Here is a 16582-nt window from a genome sequence, read left to right on the forward strand (position 1 = left end):
TGGCGGCGTAAGACTTCCGGCATAAGAAGTCAGCCTCATTCTGCCAACGTCCTTGTCAAAGAGGGCGGAGGAGCGGATAGAGGTTCAGGGCACTCTCTTGTCCTAGGACTGGGAAATTGCCCCTAAAGGCGGAAGAATCAGCAATGATCAACGACATGAGGATGCAGAAGGCTTTGGAAACCACTGTTTTAAAGACACGTAACGTGTATCCACAGGACATGTGGCCTGTAATTGAAGAAGTGTCATGATGATCTCTCCATTGGTAAAAGATTCCCGAATAGTCCCCCATTCGGATCTCCGGGAGGGGACTGCCAAGGGGGAGGTTACCATGAGAAAAAGATTGAATAATCAACGAAAGGATAACGTTCTACGAGTCGGAGCGTGGAATGTAAGAAGCTTGAACGTGGTAGGGAAACTAGAAAATCTGAAAAGGGAAATGCAAAGGCTCAATCTAGATATAGTAGGGGTCAGTGAAGTGAAATGGAAGGAAGACAAGGATTTCTGGTCAGATGAGTATCGGGTATTATCAACAGCAGCAGAAAATGGTATAACAGGTGTAGGATTAAATAGGAAGGTAGGTCAGAGGGTGTGTTACTGTGAACAGTTCAGTGACCGGGTTGTTCTAATCAGAAACGACAGCAGACCAACACCGACAACGATAGTTCAGGTATACATGCCGACGTCGCAATCTGAAAATGAACAGATAGAGAAAGTGTATGAGGATATTGAAAGGGTAATGCAGTATGTAAAGGGGGACCAAAATCTAATAGTCATGGGTGACTGGAATGCAGTTGTAGGGGAAGGAGTAGAATAAAGGGTTACAGGAGAATATGGGCTTTGGACGAGGAATGAAAGAGGAGAAAGACTAATTGAGTTCTGTAACAAGTTTCAGCTAGTAATGGCGAATACCCTGTTCAAGAATCACAAGAGGAGGAGGTATACTTGGCAAAGGCCGGGAGATACGGGAAGATTTCAATTAGATTACATCATGGTCAGACAGAGATTCCGAAATCAGATACTGGATTGTAAGGCGTACCCAGGAGCAGATATACGTTTGAAGTTCTCTAACGCTATAGATACAGCAATAAGGGATAGCGCAGTAGGCAGTACAGTTGAAGAGGAATGGACATCTCTAAAAAGGGCCATCACAGAAGTTGGGAACGAAGACATAGGTACAAAGAAGGTAGTTGCGAATAAACCATGGGTAACAGAAGAAATACTTCAGTTGATTGATGAAAGGAGGAAGTAGAAACATGTTCCGGGAAAATCAGGAATACAGAAATACAAGTCACTGAGGAATGAACTAAATAGGAAGTGCAGGGATGCTAAGACTAAATGGCTGCTGGAAAAATGTGAAGACATCGAAAAAATGATTGTCGGAAGGACCGACTCAGCATACAGGAAAGTCAAAACAACCTTTGGTGACATTAAAAGCAACGGTGGTAACATTAAGAGTGCAACGGGAATTCCACTGTTAAATGCAGAGGAGAGAGCAGATAGGTGGAAAGAATACATTGAAAACCTCTGTGAGGGTGAAGATTTGTCTGATGTGATAGAAGAAGAAACAGGAGTCGGTTTAGAAGAGATAGGGGATCCAGTATTAGAATCGGAATTTAAAAGAGCTGTTGAGGTGTTACGGTCAAATAAGGCAGAAGGGATAGATAATATTCCATCAGAATTTCTAAAATCATTGGGGGAAGTGGCAACAAAACGACTATTCACGTTGGTGTGTAGAATATATGAGTGTGGCGACATACCATCTGACTTTCGGAAAAGCATCGTCCACACAATTCCGAAGACGGCGAGAGCTGACAAGTGCGAGAATTATCGCACAATCAGCTTAATAGCTCACGCATCGAAGCTGCTTACAAGAAGGATATACCGAAGAACGAAAAAGAGAATTGAGAATGCGCTAGGTGACGATCAGTTTGGCTTTAGGAAAAGTAAAGGGACGAGAGAGGCGATTCTGACGTTACGGCTAATAATGGAAGCAAGGCTAAAGAAAAATCACGACACTTTCATAGGATTTGTCGACCTGGAAAAAGCGTTTGACAATATAAAATGGTGCAAGCTGTTCGAGATTCTTAAAAAAGTAGGGGTAAGCTATAGGGAGAGACGGGTCATATACAATATGTACAACAACCAGAAGGGAGTAATAAGAGTGGACGATCATGAACGAAGTGCTCGTATTAAGAAGGGTGCAAGACAAGGCTGTAGCCTTTCGCCCCTACTCTTCAATCTGTACATCTAGGAAGCAATGATGGAAATAAAAGAACGGTTCAGGAGTGGAATTAAAACACAAGGTGAAAGGATATCAATGATACGTTTCGCTGATGACACTGCTATCCTGAGTGAAAGTGAAGACGAATTAAGTGATCTGCTGAACGGAATGGTCTAATGAGCACACAGTATGGTTTGAGAGTAAATCGGAGAAAGACGAATGTAATGAGAAGTAGTAGAAATGAGAACAACGAGAAACTTAACATCAGGATTGATGGTCACGAAGTCAATGAAGTTAAGGAATTTTGCTACCTAGGCAGTAAAAATAACCAATGACGGACGGAGCAAGGAGGACATCAAAGCAGACTCGCTGTGGCAAAAAAGGCATTTCTGCCCAAGAGAAGTCTACTAATATCAAATACCGGCCTTAATTTGAGGAAGAAATTTCTGAGGATGTACGTCTGGAGTACAGCATTGTATAGTAGTGAAACATGGACTGTGGGAAAACCGGAACAGAAGATAGTCGAAGCATTTGAGATGTGGTGCTATAGACGAATGTTGAAAATTAGGTGGACAGATAAGGTAAGGAATGAGGAGGTTCTACGCAGAATCGGAGAGGAAAGGAATATGTAGAAAACACTGATAAGGAGAAGGTACAGGATGATAGGACATCTGCTAAGACATGAGGGAATGACTTCCACGGTACTAGAGGGAGATGTAGAGGGCAAAAACTGTAGAGGAAGACAGATATTGGAATACGTCAAGCAAATAATTGAGGACGTAGGTTGCAAGTGCTACTCTGAGATGAAGAGGTTAGCACAGGAAAGGAATTCGTGGCGGGCCGCATCAAACCAGTCAGTAGACTGTTGACCAAAAAAAAAAAAAAGTACTTCCCTGAAGCAAATCGTTTTTCTATAGACCCTCTATATACTACTTCCATCTTTCTGCTTTCTCTTCTTTGCTTAGAACTGGTTTTCCATTTGAGCACTTGATATTCATACAAGTGGTTCTCTTTTCTCCAAAGGTCTCTTAAATTTTCCAGTACGCAGTATCTATCTTACCCCCAGTGACATATGCCTCTAAATCCTTACATTTGTCGTCTAGCCGTCCCTGCTTACCAATTTTGCACTTTCTGTAGATCTCATTTTTGAGACGTTTGTATTCCTTATAGCCTGCTTCATTCACTGCGTTTTTATATTTTCTCCTTTCATCAATTAAATACAATATCTCTTATGTTACCCAAGGATTTCTACTAGCCCTCGTCTTTTTTCCTACCTGATCCTCTGCTGCTTTCTTTATTTCCACTTTCAAAGCTACCCATTCTTCATCTACTGTATTTCTTTTCTCTGTCCTTGTCTATCGTTCCCTAATGCTCTAACTGAAACTCTCTACAACCTCTGGTTCTTCCATTTGCTCCAGGTCCCATCTCCTTAAATTCCCACCGTTTTGCAGTTTCTTCAGTTTTAGTCTTTAGTTCATAGCCAAAAGATTATGCCCCTTTAAACATCATACAATATAAAAACTGCTTCTTAAATCTCTGTGTTACCAATATGTAATCCACCAGGCCTCTTCCACACATACAGCCTTCTTTCATGATTCTTAAACAAAGTATTAGCTATAATAATGAAGGAATAATGAGCGTATGGCATTGGTGGCCGGGAGACCCCTCGCGGGGCGGTTCGGGCGCCGCTCCACAAGTTCTTTAACGACACTACGGCGACTTGCGAGTGAATGAGGATGAAATGATGATGAAAGACACACAACACCCAGTTATTTAGAGGCAGAGAAAATCCCTGACTGCACCAGGAATCGAACCCAGGATCCCGTGCGCGGGAAGCGAGAACGCTACCGCAAGACCTCAAGCCGCGGACAGCATTAGCTATGATTAAGTTACGCTCTGTGCAAACTTCTGCCAGGCAGCTTCCTCTTTCATTCCTCACCCATATTCCATATCCACGTATTGCTTTTCCTTTTCTACCTTTTCCCACTATAGAATTCCAGTCCCCCATGACTGTTACATTTTCGTCTCCCTTCACTACGCGAGTAACTTCTTTTATCTCATCATACATTTCTTCAATATCTTCATCTGCGGAGCTAGAAAGCATATAAGCTTGTACTACTGTGGTAGGCGTGGGCTTCGTGTCTATCTTGGCTACAGTAATGCGTTCACTGTGCTGTTCGTAGTAATTTACTCACGCTCCTAGTTTTTTATTCCTTATTAAACCCGTACTCCTGCATTACTCCTATTTGATTTTGTATTTAAAACCCCGGGTTGACCTGACCAGAAGCCCTTTTCCTCCTGCCATCGAACTTCACCAACTCCTACTGTATCTAACTTTAATCTACCTATTTCCCTTTTTAAATTTTTTAACCTACCTGCCCGATTAAGAGATCTGGCATTCCATGCTCCGATCTGTAGGATGCCAATTTCCTTTCTCCTAAAAAAGACGTCTTCCTGATTAGTCCCCGCCCAGAGATCCGAATGGGGGACTATTTAACCCCCGTAATATTTTACCCAAGAGGACGCCATCATCATTTAACCATACAGTAGAGCTGCGTGCCCTCGGGAAAAATTACGGCTGTAGTTTCGCCTTGCTTTCAACCGTTCGCAGTACCAGTAGAGCAAGACCATTTTGGTTAATGTTACAATACCAGATCTGTCAACCATCCAGACTGTTGCCCCTGCAACTTCTACATAGTCTGCTGCCCCTCTTCAGGAACCACACAATTTTCTGGCCTCTTAACATATACCCCCCCCCCCCCCAACTAATTGTGGTTGCACATATGGTACGGCTATCTGTATCACTGAGGCACGCAAGCCTTCCCACCATCGGCCAAGTCCATGGTTTAAGGGAGGCTTTTGAGTTATTAAAGCTTAAAAAAGTAATTTTGAAAAGAAATACAGCTCAAGGACATAAACTTAATTAGGAGAACAGAATAAGCCATTGACGAGTAAGCAACATAATGACATCTTAACACTACAACTGTTCTCAAAGACATTATTAGCTTCATTTATTTATACAGGGTTTAAATTTTAAGTTGACAAACCAAAATAACTTGAAAAATAAGCTTCACACGAAAAAATATGTAGAATCCAAAGTTGATTATTTTCGAGGGGGACATCTGCTGGTGTTAAAATTAGCCCGCCACCATAGCCCCTGGGGGTGCGGCGGGGGGCTACATGAAAATTTTAAATGGGAATCCACATTTGTTATTGCGCAGTCAGATTCTACATAAAAAATACGTGAATTTTGTCTTAAACATTTCTTTTGATTCTCGGTAATTCAGGAAAATCCATGTTCTCATTTTTGCGTGGAAAATGGTTACGGATAAATGAAAAATACGTATATTCCTCGTAAATTTTGATTCGCTTAAACTAAAACTCTCCCTCTCTCCCCATATGGTGGGGTTTCGGAGATGAGAATTAGAATTTTACAAATGCTGACCCAAATATTAATGTTTTCCGCAGATTATGATACGTTTTGTTTGTTTTGTGATCATCAGGCCACACAACTTTCAATTATCAAACAAACCATCCGACTAGCTAACTAACTAACCAAACATCCTACTTATTAACGAGTGAACTCATTAACTAACGGAGTAAACAAAGTAACAGATTAACTGAGGAAAAGACTAACCGACTCTTTAACTAAAGCTGAACGTATTCCCGTTTAAGATTTGGTGGTCCTGGAAAGGAACGATTGGATTGGTTTTATTGTTGATTATTTGCAAATTATTGCAAGTAAATGAATTTCTGGCTGCTTGTTTCCAGTGAGTCCCTTGCCTCTCACTTTCGGCCTCCTTGTTGTCCGTAATTCCCTTGCATCTCACCGTTGTATGAAATCAAATGTTCAAAGTGATGACCTCCAACTTCGATGCTTTTATTGACTCGTGTTGTAAATCTCTGCACACATCTTGATGACATGTCTGGTGTGATTGCGGCGCAACCATCTCCTGTTCTTTGCATCATGTTTTCACGAGTGGTAGGGGTTTCCTGATAAACGATATCTAATATATATCCCTATAAGAAAACATCTGGCGAGGTAAGGTGAAGCGATCTGGCTGGCCATTTCACAGGACCTGCTCTGCCGATCCAGCGACCATGGTAAAGTCGATCTAGTAAATCGCCCGCTACTAATTAATAATGCGCTGGGCAACCATCATGTTGAAACCACATATTTTGTCGAAGTTCGAAGATCAGGTCTTCAACTAGATCTGGCAGTTCATTTTCAAGTAAGTTTAGGTACTTGTTGCCATTCAAATGACCGCCGATAAAATATGGACCGATCAGTTTATCGCCAATTATGCCACAGCAAACATTAACTGACCAAAGCCGCTGTTGGTTGACTTCTCGAATCCAGTGTGGGTTCCGTTCAATCCAGTAACGTATGTTATGGCGCCGCGCGGGACTAGCCGAGCGGTCTAAGCGCTGCAGTCATGGACTGTGCAGCTGGTCCCTGCGGAGGTTCGAGTCCTCTCTCGGGCATGGGTGTGTGTGTGTGTGTGTGCGCGTTTGTTCTTCGGATAATTTAGGTTAAGTAGTGTGTAAGCTTAGGGAGTGATGAGCTTAGCAGTTAAGTCCCATAAGATTTCACTTACACGTATTATGGCGATTAATGCCGCCGTGGTTCGTGAGTGTTGCCTCATCGGAGAAAAGTACTCTGGCAAAAAAGTTTTGGTTTGTTTGCATCCTCTGAACTGCCCAGTGACAATACGTTAGACGGGTTTTGGAAGTCATTGCCATGTGGTTCCTGATGCATGGATACTTGTAATGGATGATATTCGTGGACCATCAGGATTTTCCAAACACTCATGTGTGAAGTTCTTGATTGCCTTTATATTTCTCTTGCTCTCGCATGTGGATTATGAGCCACAGCAGCTAGGACTGCCACTTCATTGTTTTCTCCACAAACAGTAGCTGCATGGGTTCTTTTTTTCTGGTTCACACTACCTTAGGCAGTAACTTGTTCAATATCTCGAACAAAAGAGGACCGTGATCATACTTGGCCAGGAAAACACTGCGTGTAAAGCGAGACTGCATCTTAAAAATTTCTGCCACTTTCTCCACAAATGTACACCATCTCAATTTTTTCTTCATTATGTATATCACCTATTAATCTCAAGAGAGGAAAGATAATGGGCGTCGAGAAAGGCAGGGTTAGAGTTTCTATGAGCGAGAAGCGGTACGCTCGTTGTAATTCTGCCTAGCAATACTAACTCCGCGTCAAACGCGACTGGTAGAGAGCAAAAGCCGCGAACGCAGTCACACAAGGTAATCAAACATACGTCGCCCTAAACACAATCCTTATAAACGATGTATTGCTGTTTGAATGCTCAGACGGGTAAAAGATACAGTGCGTTTATTACATTAATACTTATAATTTCTAAAGCCCAGTCTTATTACGAGAAGGGGTGAATTTCTCGTCCCTGCGCTATCGGCGGCACTCAGAAACAATACGCCGCTAATCAGCAAGGACTGGATAAGAGCATCGATTATCGACCAGTGGTGAGTGTGATACCGATTGTCGTACATAATTTTCAAAAAAGTAAACGTCGTAACAGCCGCGATATTCCGAAATAAAATAAGGTGCGAACAATGTGATTTAGGTCAATAAAATTATGAATGCCGTTTTCTACGTTTTTCCACCCGAAACAAAAAGATTCAAATTAAGGAAGCACCCTAGTTGTGAGACTTCTCGAAAAAAAAAAAAAAAAGATTACTCCGAATCTATTAAAAAGTTATTTTCGTGAGTCAGTTAGTTTTCTAGTTAATGACTACACTCGTTAATAAGTAGTATGTTTAGTTAGTTAGCTTGTCAGATTATTTGTTTGATAATTAAAAGTCGTGTGGTCTCATGACCACTAAACAAACAAAACTTATCCTAATCTGCGGGAAAAATTAATATTTGTGTCAACATTTGTAAAACATTAATTCCCCTTTCCCCAAACCGCACCCTATGTGGAGAGTTTTAGTTTTAGCGAATCAAAATTTACGAACTAAATACGTACTTTTTATTTGTCCGTAACCATTTTCCACGCAAAATGAGAACATGGATTTTCCTGTATTACAGAGCCAACTACCAAGAACCAAAAGAAATGTTTAAGACAAAATGCAAGTATTTTTTATGTAGAATCTGACTCTGCAATAACAAATGTGGATTCCCATTTAAAATTTTCATGTAGCCTCCCCCCCCTCCCCCCCCCTCCCCCCCCCACCTCCAGGGGCTGTGGTGGCGGGCTAATTTTAACACCAGCAGATGTCCCCCTCGAAAATAATCAACTTTGGATTCTACATATTATTTCGTGTGAAGCTTATTTTTCAAGTTATTCTGGTTTGTCAACTTCAAATTTGCACCCTGTCTATGGATGAAGAGTGAAGAAATAAATTGAAGCAAAATATAAGGATTATGAGGTTATTAGATATTGCAGAGCTTATATGACGTGGTACGAGCATGAAACGTGATCATTCAGATAACAGAAAATATGAATGGTTCTCATCGGCCGTTCGCTTACAGCAGTAAGGTGAAAAATAGACATGAGTGTTTCCAGTAGGTAGTTAACACACACCTAGGACAAGCACTGGTTGAGCTCCACAGTGACATACTCTGCTACCTACACTTTAATACAACCGCTGATGTAACATTAAAAATGTTCTTCAGGTCATAAACCCTTGTTGTGCTCTACGGGCAAATACAACCTCACAATGCTGCAGTACACCTTACAAAAACCACTGATCAGATTTAGTGCTTAAATGAGTACAGAAATGAGTTTCTTATATTCGCTTTTCCAACTTTAACTCGGTTGATAGTATAGTTTTGATTATGCAGCACTTTTCTTAATTAGGGTACTTTTAAGTATATGGATGCAATGGTGTACTGTGCAGTCATAAAATTTTATATCATGGAGGGTATTCACCAATGAAAACCCGTTGAAAGTTATGTGTACGTTCACTGTCAAACGTTAGGAAATGGGAGCCTAAAATCCAAGTGACCTTCCTTATCTTGGAGTTGATCCTTGTAAAGGATTACTATCCTAAACGAAAACATTGTGCAAGTACCCGTAAGAGATTTAGGACATGATCGTTGGAAGAAGAGTGAAAAGCGTGATGCACTAGGCATAGCGGAAAGGCCTAGAAAATGACGACTGGCTGATGATCATGATGAAAGTAAACTCTAGGAAACTAAACCATGGTGAAATTTACTAGAACAAGTAATTATGAAGAACAAAAAGGAATGAACAGCCAGAATCACTGAACAAACACAAGAATGAAAAGAATGAATTAGCAATATACTTTGCTCTGTAAAACCTATGGACCAGATAGATAAAGTGACATTAACTACTCAGCGGGAGAATATTGCCCGAAGTCTCCCTGTTACGCAAAGACAATTGAACGTCACGTATCAGTGTGACTAAAGCGCCAAAGGAGGCTGGACCCGCAAATCCAGGCAGTTGAAGGAACGGGAAAACAAAACGTGTGTCAATCAGCAAGCAGTTACGGTGAACTGTGATGTTCATTACTACAACAGGGCCGGGAGAGAAAATCTGGATGACGTTACACTGGGAACAATCCTAGGGACACTGGAAGAAGTATGAAGACACTATAGTCCTTACACATGTATGCCTCTTCAGAGCGTAACACCTGTATCAATTGGAAGTAGAGTTGTACTATTTAAATGTGTATCTATAATTATGAAGTGTTTGCTCACTTCCCACGCCCGGGTTCCCGGGTTCGATTCCCGGCGGGGTCATGGATTTTCTCTGCCTCGTGATGACTGGGTGTTGTGTGCTGTCCTTAGGTTAGTTAGGTTTAAGTAGTTCTAAGTTCTAGGGGACTGATGACCATAGATGTTAAGTCCCATAGTGCTCAGAGCCATTTGAACCATTTTTTATGAAGTGTTTGTTCTTTGTTAGTTAAGGTCATTGATTTGTAACAGGAAAGATAAGTTTGTGATGTATGTATGTAAATAGTTAAATGACGTTTAAAAATGATGAAATTTTAAAATATATGTATGTTCATAAATAAAAATTTGTATATTGGATGCTGCGTCATGGTTAGAGAACTTGTATCATGAAATATAAACGCTGTAGGGAAGTCCCTCCGCAACGGAAGTGGCTTGGCGTGAGGTAAAATGTGGTTTTGGCGTTCGTACTGAGCGGCTCCTTGGTGCGAACTGTACGCAGTCAGTGGCTAGCCGTTGTATGGTATACATCGAGGGTGCCAAGGGAGGCACTTGGAAAACGTTTCGCATGGAAATTGGGCTCGGATGTGGATTTGGCTACTGCATGGTTCTCTTGCCATTAAGGATCTAATACGATAAAAATCTGTCGCCAATAAGAAGTTGTAAAGGGCATTCAACATGAAGAGCCGTGAGTACAGTTAGTCGTCTTGTCGCTTGCCACCACTATTTTGCCACTACTCCACCAACTTCAGGCACACAGATATGTATTACAGCATGGACCAGCCAATTTCTGTGTTTCCAATAATAATCCAAGTGCTATAAACCTGTGTTTAGAACCATAAAATTATCCCAATCATGAACGATGCAGGATTCGCTCCTAAGTGTGTAGAAAACAGAGTAACCAGTTTCTACTAAAACAGTGATTTATTTCTATTTATTAAATGTGGAAACATTCTGTGCCAGAGCGTGTATATTTTGCTATCTAAAATACCTGCTTCACAGGAGATGAAAAAGGCACATAAATTAAACTTGTATGAGATGTAATTTAGCCTTGATTGCTATCATGAACTATTATATTTTTTTGAGGTTAATCGATCTCAGTGTTGAGTAAATAGCTTTTAAGGATGAAAACAAATTATTCCAACTGGGGTAAGCATTAATTTTGGTTGAATTGAACTTCGCTTCTGAAATAATCGTAGAGTTACCTATTGAGACAGTATTAGTTTATGGGTCCCCACCATATTCTTTTCATATTAGAAAGATATTGGGAATATACCCACCACTAAAGAAATCTGATAAGTTTCTATAAATGGGAGTATAATAAGTGTGTGTTTAGTATTGTTTAATTTTATCTGTGGTATTTATATGTCACTTAGGTCAGATATCTTTTCATGTCCAACTTTATTTCAGTGTTTCATTCAGTAACATATGAGTACTGAATCATGTAATGATAGTAATTGTAACTGTTATTATACGAGTGGGGCACTATCTTGCTTTCTGTGATTACTGGTTAGTGAATTAATGGTAACTACCGCTACCCACAGTTTAGATCGCCCTGTATTCGTGTGTATCCAATGTGCTATTCAAAGGGAATCTTAATGAAAGTCACTTCAGCAACTAATACTCAATTTTCTTAAACATGATGTATCAAATTGATATGTCTAATTACGCTGGCGGCTGATTATTGTATCATTCGTATGAGCGTTTCTACTTTCATTTACCCCAAAGTAAAGCCTGTTTAGTTTTCAATATAATCAATCTAATCTAATCTAATCTACAACATCACTGTCCGATACTTTTATACGTTAGACACACGTACAGTCAAAACGTAAAAGTCCTCCCAGAGGGTAACACTAGTTTTTGATAGTGTTATGAGAGGTGCACTTGGTCCTCACTTTTGTTTACTTCTATGGGTGACAATGTGAGACAGTATCCTACTGTTCTTGAAATGAAGTGGACATTCGGCGAACGGACTGGCCTGCCCAATCCCTCGACTTAAATACCATCGAGCACGTGTGGAATACAGTGGGGAGACGTACTGTAGCACTTCTACATACTCCAGAGACCATCCAGCAGTTATCAGATGGAAAGGTATAGGAATGGAACCCCCTTCCACAGGAACTGCTTACCGACGTTGAGGTCATCACAGAAATACATGTGTTTCTCTCTATGGTGATCATCTGCCCAATTAAGAACCATATCCCACCTTTTGCAAAATCTAGTGGACTATCATAAATTGCGATGAATTGAGTGCAGTTATCCTCTTTCAATAAAAGTGACATTTCTGGTTGTTTCTTTGCGTATTTATTTTAATTACCTTCTCTACTATACTGTGTAGCAGTTCTTTCTTCGCGTGGTCCAAGTTTCATTGTTGTATGTTACTATGCAGTGAAATGTTATGCGCAAGATACATTCATTGTTAAGTTTAGCACACCAGAGTAATACTAAAGTGGCGAAGTCGATATCACCTGCAGGAATGATACGGACAGTATTTTCTGAGAATTCTTCTTATTATCTTACAAAGGGTGAAGTAGTAAGTGGTAAATGTTTCGATCATTTTCCAAGCCTGCAAGGAAAAGAGAAGTAGGTCAGAAGAGATGTTTCCCAAATGACAATAACTATCTCTCACAAGTAAAATACACTTCCATCAATGGAGCTATGTCAATAATCATGGTTATGAGTTGAAAATGTTAGAATCTTCTGATTATTCATCAAAATTAAGCTATCTCCGAAAGTACTAACCATCAAAACTACTTGAACGACGTCACGTCAGTTCAACATAGAATACCTTTCGTTTGGAAATCTCATTTCACAAAACCAGCGAATGCTCGATAGAGACAGTGCATTGCTTCCAGCAATCAAGTGACTGTTACAGCGACATCAATAACGAAAATGTAAATTATCTATGAAAGAGATCAAATCGTTGTGACAACCAACCGTTTGCTTGGCTGTGAGAAAGGGGAAGATCATACTTGAGATTATGAAGCAGTTCTAAAATTAAATAATATTAAGTGGCACTTTTCACATTGTCACAGACATTGGACGCCACAGAGCCAAATTACGCTTGCTGATCTAAATTGCAAAAGCGTTTTACTCTTTCACTTTTTCTCCAGGAAGAAATCGTCCCACGGATGAGCGAGCAAGCAATTAAAAATAAATTTGCAGACCGTTGCGGAACGTGCGCGCAATTAAGATTTCCCAAAATTTCGAATTTGTATGCAAACTATCGAGTTGCCGCCAGCACGTATTTTTAGATATAAATTCCAGAAGCTGCACGCCATTTTTGTACGTCGACGAAGCTGTTTCCACTTATTTGTATATGTACTTAAAGAGGCATGGCTTTTCACATCTGAGACGCTCTTCGGAGCATTTAATTCTACCAATAGTAAGTCTGGCGACACGATTCATTGTTTAACTCTTTATCTTTACGAGGCTACCATTGATACTGAAAAGTATCATTGGTATTCTCCAGGAGTCTGATTTTCATAATGATGACGAGAAATTCCTAAGCAGAAATGCTGACGAAAGAGAGGAAATGCGATGATACTACTTTTGGTGCTCAATTGCTTACATTTTGCGAAAAGAAAAATGTATATAGCATGTCCATACCATGTACATGCCATATGGATGGTAGAATGCTTGCACTGCCATAAATCAAAAGTGATGGTAGAATGGAATTGTAATTCGTACACGTCCGCACTGTCAGTGAGTGTGTAACTGAACAGTGTAGCAATCCTGTGTAACAGGTAGAACGTCCACCAGTGTGCACAAATGTTGTTTGCGTTGAGTGCCTTGACCAGCGTGAAATGAGTGACCTCTGTGAATGACATGCAGATGGCGCATAATCGTGTGGCCTGACGGACTTTGAAAGTGGTACAATTGTGGGCGTCCACTTGCCAGTCCTATAATCGTCCAGAATAGTGGGCCGTTTCGATATTACAGTGGGCCGATGTCGGACTGCGTGGGAACGAGAGTAGCGGTATAATCACTGTCAAGAATCGGGTGGACTACGTCCAACCATAACAAGAGGCGATCGTCATATTGCGCACCGAGCACATTATAGCACCTTATCATCTGTAACTGTCACCGAACTCCCTGCCCCACCCATGCGCCATGCATATGGGGCTAACATCATCCCCAGTACCGAATTACCATCCAACAGATATTCTTCCAGTAACACCAGAACAGAAACAGCAGCGTTTGGAGCGGTAACGTGATCAGGAAACATGGACTGCTGAGGGCTGGCGACCCATTATATTTAGCAATTAACAGTGTTTCTGCACTATCTAACATGACCATCGTTGGCGAGCTTGGCGGCGACTTAGTGAGTCGTTCATTCTTCTAATGTTTAAGAAAGGCACAGCAGTGTTACTCCAGGTCTCAAGGTGTAAGGAACCAACGGATATGACTTCAGTTCACGACTAATAGTGATGTAACTCTGACGACAGAAAGTTCACTCTCATTTGCTATCTTTAATGCAACAAGTGTGGTGTCACTTTTCAACAACATAATCCGGTTCCAAATATGATATGTTTTTAAATGAATACATCGCCATTTGTCTGTATTGTTGTTTATTTAATTACAACCTAGGTTTCCACCTTTTATACCATTTTCAAGTAAATGAGATTATGTCAATAACATAACTACATTGCAGGACACAGAGCTCAAAATTGACCATAAATTAAGAAATTACTGGGTTCCCACGAAACATTTTTTCTTAATGTATGGCGTTTTTGAGCTTAATGTCCTGAGTATGATATAAACTCAGTCACTTGAAAATGGCATAAAAGGCCGCAACCTAGGACGTAATTAAATAAATAACAATACAGTCAAATGGCGGCGTGTTCATTAAAAACCTATTGTATGACTGTTGCCCAGCATCATCAAAAACTGCTTACACGTGATATGTGTCAAACCTTTCGCGGCTACTGGCATATATGTATGACCAACTGATAGAGCGCGCAGACGGCTATGGCGTACATGTACTCCTGGCAGGTAGAACGACAAGACGGCTGGGGGAATTCATTTACGCCTCCCAGACTGTAAGGCCTAACGCCCCGGAACCAGGTAAACGTGCACGATAGAATGGCGATTCGCTGTTGATAGCATTCCAACATTTCTGCCAACGTCGTCATTATCTGCTCTTCTTCGTAATATCGGAAAGCGCTCAGCTTTCACCTGCTCCTGGTTACTTTCTCTTTACCAGTCGACTGAATATGTACAATTTAATTCGCTAACGGATACAAGACAAATGCAGCTGTGAATCGTAAAGGAAGTGCGCAGCAAAACCGTGGACAGAGAATTAACGGCTGTTTTCCCTACGGTGCTGTGGAACACATTAGGAAGGATTGCCAGCAGCAGAAGAAGAAGATACCGGTGTAAGGGTGCAAACCCTATTAGTATTATGGTTAGATTCGAACAACAGCAGCCTGGTCTCTCGTTCTGTTGATGGGGATATTAATAACGAGCCTGTATGTGGTCTTTTTGATACCAGCAGCTAAGTCATAATTGTGAGGAAAAGTTTGTTTCATACTGCGCAGGCGAAATGTGGCTAGCAACCGTTGATTGAGAATGAGACGTCATATATTATGACCATTTCGTGCTCGTTGTATATGCTTGGATACCTATGTCCCAAGTTGAGAGCCCAAACCGACTGTTCAAGTGGAAGTTTGAAATGAGGAGAGCTGAAAGATTTCCATCGATTTGATTTTGCCATCTGGTGTAATGAGGAGGACAAGACTGAAACCTAATCGTGGAAAACATCTCTTCAGTTTCCTATTTTGCAGGAACAAAACGTACTCGTTTCGCCTAGATTTTGAGGCTGCAGTAGCTGCCGAACTACAAGGGGACAGTGGAGATGAGGTAGCGCAACTCTGTCATTTACCATCGAATCAGAGGGAACAAGTGCAGAAGCTGAGCAGTGAATTGTTTGACTTGCTAACTGATACATTACGGTTACTAATTTAACAGAACACTGGATCCAATTAACTAATACTCTGCCGGTAAGACGACCGTCGTCTCTGTCGCTAACCTCTCATGAAAGAAGTAAAGGGTTTATTGGAAGAGATGTTGCACCGAGAGCTATTCGACTTCGCAAATCGCAGTTTTCATCACCCACGTGTGTATACCAAAACGAGCTCGCACATCCAGAGAGGTATCACATTACAGACCTTGGTAAGAACTTAGTTGGCCGCTCCAACATCATTTCAAAATTTATATTTTTATATTTTGGTTTGTGTGCTGGTGTCTGTGTGTTTCCTACGTTAGACCTTAACCGTGTATATTACGAAATTCTATTAGAAGAGGAACCGAAGCACTTGACAGCGTTTTACACTAATTGGAATCTTGTTGAATTTCAACGGGTGTCCTTTGGTCGCTCCAGTGGTGCGGCTGTTTGATCCCGGCTATTAAATACGTTATTTTCTGATATTAACTTCACGTTTTAGAACGATTAGTTACTCTTTAGTGAGGACTGTCAGGGAGATATTGAACGATTAAGACAGGTGTACACATGCGTTCGGAAGGTGGGACTGATCGTTAAACCATAGAGGTAAGTCCAGTTTCCTGTAAGGCTATTAGAGAATGTCCCGAGTGAAGAAATGCAAAGGAGATAGCAAGGTGAGCAGGCATTCTTTCAGGAATGAATTTAGAGCAGTTGTCTGGGCCACTGAATGAATTAGGTA

This window comes from Schistocerca nitens, chromosome 6 (genome assembly GCF_023898315.1).
Source record: "Schistocerca nitens isolate TAMUIC-IGC-003100 chromosome 6, iqSchNite1.1, whole genome shotgun sequence".
Classification (NCBI taxonomy): domain Eukaryota; kingdom Metazoa; phylum Arthropoda; class Insecta; order Orthoptera; family Acrididae; genus Schistocerca; species Schistocerca nitens.